General features: G+C 43.0%; 1 long non-coding RNA gene across 2 annotated transcripts in view; it reads left to right on the forward strand.

The window, feature by feature from the left end:
* Positions 1 to 6: 6 nt before the first annotated feature.
* Positions 7 to 4,351, forward strand: part of LOC108448844 — a 13,413-nt gene continuing 9,068 nt past the window's right edge. The window contains exons 1-2 of one of the 2 annotated variants that reach the window (XR_001864880.1): positions 7 to 305; positions 1,651 to 4,351. The exon at positions 1,651 to 4,351 is cut by the window's right edge and continues 1,323 nt beyond it. This is a non-coding gene — a long non-coding RNA (uncharacterized LOC108448844). The remainder of the gene's footprint in view (positions 306 to 1,650) is intronic. The other variant, XR_001864879.1, reaches the window with a different exon arrangement.

Genomic DNA, 4,351 nt, shown 5'->3' on the forward strand with positions numbered 1-4,351 from the left:
CGGCCCCGGGCCCGGCTCCGGGTCAGGGCTGCCGGCGCGTCCCGAGGTGACCCCGGCGTTCGCAGGCTCATGAGGGAGTGACACGGGACCCTGGCCTGCGGGCAGAGCTCTGTTAGCGCGGCCCCGCTGGGGGCTTGTTACGGTTTCGAGGCTCACGGAACAGGCCGCGGGGCAGGCGGACCTACGGGCGCACGGCAAAAGCTACTCCAGGAACCCCAGCCCCGACCCCTGGGCACAGCCTCCCGGGCAGGCTCCAGCTGGAAGCAGCAAGGCCGCCAGCCCGGATCTTTCAGGCTGGAACAGAGGTTTGTAACCCAGTTTTGCCTCCTGACAGTCTGGAGACCACCAGGCCCAGTCGGAGGCCCCTTTGGTCTTTACTCAGAACATAAGAAACGGGTTTCAGCAGCAGTGCTGACGAGAGCAACTGGATTACTCACAGTGCGGTTCAAAAAGCCAGAGGCTACAAATATCCCCATGATTCATGTAAGAGTTTGCCAGATGGTTTTAGCTGTTTTCGAGTCTAAGGCTTCTTCAGCAAAGAAGAAAATAACGTGCTTCTGACAACACCACTTCTTAATAAGAAGTGTAAGGGAAGAGGAAACATGCTATGCTCCATCTATGCCGAGCAGAAGTCCAGGAGGATCCTCCCCCGCCCCATATGGAGTGGGACCGAGTGTAAAAAACGAAATTGGCATACATTACTTAGTCATTGCTATATTTGGTAACAAGTTTGCTTCCATAAAAGACAACACCTTGCAGGAGGCGAAAATGTTCTGGCAACAACTGCATATGCAATGTGGATGTAATATTTAATAATTCTCAGAGAAGCAAAAAGCACATCACTTCCTTGGATAGAGGCTGAGCTGAATCACTGTGTGGGTTTTGCTGTTTGGACTTTATGACACTTGGGGCAGTCTGTTATACTCTCACTTTGTTTTAATTTGTTTCAAACCCCATTGTTTTTCTTAGTGTTACGTCATCACTAATGAGAGAACCTGGATTGCATAAGATGCCCCAAGCCATGTCTGTTTCATGCTGATTACCTTTTTGATCTAAACTCCCTAAATACTTAGAAAAGGTTGGGCAAACCAACTTGCCACAATTTTTTTTTTTTTCCAACTAGAACACTGACACAGCCTATTTTCTAAATCTTTGTCATAAACAACAAATGGGCAAGAAAACCTACTTGTAATTTATTCCAGCTATTTTGTACTTCTTATAGTCTTAGATTTTGAATTAAGTGAGTATGTGGGTAAGGAAGCATGTCTTGTGCCTAAGCCAGCTGAAGCACTGGAATGGCCACAGTGGATAATGCTGTTCCCAATGAGGACTTCTGCAGCTTAGAGACCTTTAGCTAGAAGTAGCCTATTTCTGCTCTTGATAAACAATGGAAAAGAAATCCATTCTCTTTCTTAGTCCTATAAGCTTCCAGCATCTACAGCTTGATGTCATTACACAGTCTTAACTTCTTGCTGGGTGGAAATCACTTCTGTATGTTCCGTGCATTCTGCCTGGTATTTCCATATGATGTTCCCTGACTTTTGCATTCGTTAACCATTCTCTCTTCTCTCTCTATGCCACACCTTGTTTTGCAACACAGATTTGCAACACAGATTCCTTGCATTACTACTGTATTCATCTCTCTTCTAGGCTGACAAGTCTCACATTTTCCAGGTGCAGTTTCACAGTACCTCTAACAAGTCGGAGCTTCCATCTCTCTGCTGCAGACTGAATGTCCTTGCTCCCACATGGATTTCAGGTGCTTCAGGTTGTGCACTTCTGCTGAGTGTAACTCTCCCTTGCCTCCTCCTTTATGCCCTACCTGCTGGAGATCTCACCAAGCCATGGGACTGCCTCATCAACCTCTTCTTAGCCCTGGACAAGCTGGCCCTGTGTGCCACAGGAAGAAGCTCTGTGGGGAACCCCAATGCCTGCACTTTTTCTTGTCTGCTCCTGTCCCCAGGCCAGGCACCACTGACTGACATCCAGGCCTCAGTGGTGTTGTTGGGGATGCTCCACAAAATACTTTATCTGTTTCAGAAGGATGAACATCTAGGTCAAACTAATAATTTCAGCAAAGTTGGAAACAAATTTTGATTAATTATGATTAAGGAAAAAATATAACCTGCCAGGTTATCATTAGAATAATGAGTCCAAAAATTATACTTACTACAGACAGGGTGTCCAGGTGAAGAGTCAAATATGACTTGTTTTGTTTGTGGAGGATTTAGAAAGAGGACCATGGGAAACCTTTCCTGCAGCTACAGGTATGCAAATGCCTGCCTGATTTTCATAGGATTTACTGATGTAGAATATGCTCTTTTGTTTGTCATAAGATACATTTTCATTTAAACCAGTTCTTTGAAAGACTCCAAACATTCTGTTTTGAAAGCAAAGCAGAAACAGATTTACTTGCTCTTTATAAATAAAGCTATGGTTAACTAGTAATTCCCTGAGGATGTATGATACTTCCAAAGGCTTTAAAACAGGAAGTTAAGACAAGGAAGTCTATGGTCAGGAAGCCGACATTCACTACAAGATGTGTAAAATGTCTTTGCAAACTTTGAGAGGAGTCTTCAAACAAAAATTAAAATGATCCTTGTATAACAAAATGTCACAGTATCCTCAAAACCAAATCTGACTGAAAGGATTCTCGTTGTCTCTCGTGTTGCAACTCCTTTGTATCATTCCAGTAAGAAACACCCACCGAAGATCTCTGTGGGATGTGATGAGTGTAACAGCACTTCCCAGACAGTGAAGTCATTCTGTACTGACGCTGATTTTCAGCCTTATCACAGAGGTCAAAAGAAGAGAAAGGAATCTTGAGGAGAGGCTGAAGCCAAGGCCTAGAAGGTTTCTGTTTTTCACCCACAATTCAGTGCAAGCTTGAAAAGAGTAAAGAGCTTCTCACCTTGTTCCTGATATCAGGAAAGGGATTGCATAATCTTAGCACTTCTAATCTAAGTAATAAATCAATATCTGGAGCCTTGTGGGTTGTTTATTTATATTAGAAGCAGTGACTGATGAAATCAACTATTTCCTAAATACAATCCTGTTTTTCTTCACAGACTGTACAGTTAGAATCAAAACAACAGAAAACAAAATTTGTACACAAAGTGGGCTATTTTGGAGCAAGCAGTCTCCCAGAAAAGTTACCTGAATTTCGTCTCAGGCTGGTAAAGTTTTAGTGTTCCCCTTTTTGCACATTGGACCTCCACATGAACTCTGCCCGTCGGGAGTAACACACTTTTGTGCACTCCAGACCTTTTTAAACTGACTCTTGTGTTTTAAAAGAAAACAAAACCAACATAGCAGTCAGTCATACACATTTGGTGACACAAAGGCTTACTGATATCTCCAAGTAAGTGCATTCCAAGGAGGAATTTCCAGTGGGGGGAACTGAGGGATGGTTGTGAGTAAAGGGCAGCATTTTAAGAAAAGGGGCTGCTACCAAACGTATGAATTGATTTTTGGTGCTTTTTGTTCAAACTAGTTCTGTTCTTCCCTTGGTTTTATACAGGAAACCAGATTCAAAAATTATCTGCAAATCTGTTTATAACAGTTGTCAAAGAATAAAAAAAATTCTATATTTTTACATGAAAAATAAAAAACCCTTTGTTGTATCTCCATAATACTGGGCCTTTGGGGGAAGCAGCAGGGGGAATGTAGAGACAAAGTCTGATAGGTTCTCTGAACAAAAAACCTGCAATCAGTTTTGTTCCCCTGATGTACCCAAATATGACTTCTCACTTTGAGTCATTGTGTAGAAAAATGAGCCGCAGCTTGTGAGCACTGAACATATACTTGCATGACATGATGAAATCATTGGTTTAAGCCCTATTCCATGTGTGAAACAGAAACACATAGCTGCTTGCAGACATAGCATTTGTATTTTGCAAAACCATCAGCTTCATTACCTGCTCAGATGTGCGCAGAGGTTAGAGCTACTTTGCTTTCCAGCAGTAATGCCTGACAGTAACACTCTGCCTGCTTAGGCTTCAAGACATCAGAGCAATGAGAGCACACATTTTCTGGTTTTCTCTTTTCCCTGATTCTTTCCTCCAAGTGGGCACTTAGTTATTTACTGATCTTGGGTCAAATCAGCACTCACAGGCAGTTCCACTGAGAGTGGTAGGGCTGCACACTACCCGAAGCCAAAAGAGAATGTAGTTCTCTTACTGTCCAGTTTATGACAAAACTGAAAAGCCCCACCTGAAGCAGGGCCTTAAAGTATTAGATCACAAATAGGATGCAGTTTGGACCAGGAATTCCTGACTGAAGAGTACACATTTTAAGGAAGGAAAGCAGTATTGACAGATTTCTGCTATGTACCACAATAAATCTAGGGAAA

The sequence above is a fragment of the Corvus brachyrhynchos genome, unplaced genomic scaffold (assembly GCF_000691975.1).
Source record: "Corvus brachyrhynchos isolate BGI_N302 unplaced genomic scaffold, ASM69197v1 scaffold398, whole genome shotgun sequence".
In the NCBI taxonomy this organism is placed as follows: Eukaryota; Metazoa; Chordata; class Aves; order Passeriformes; family Corvidae; genus Corvus; species Corvus brachyrhynchos.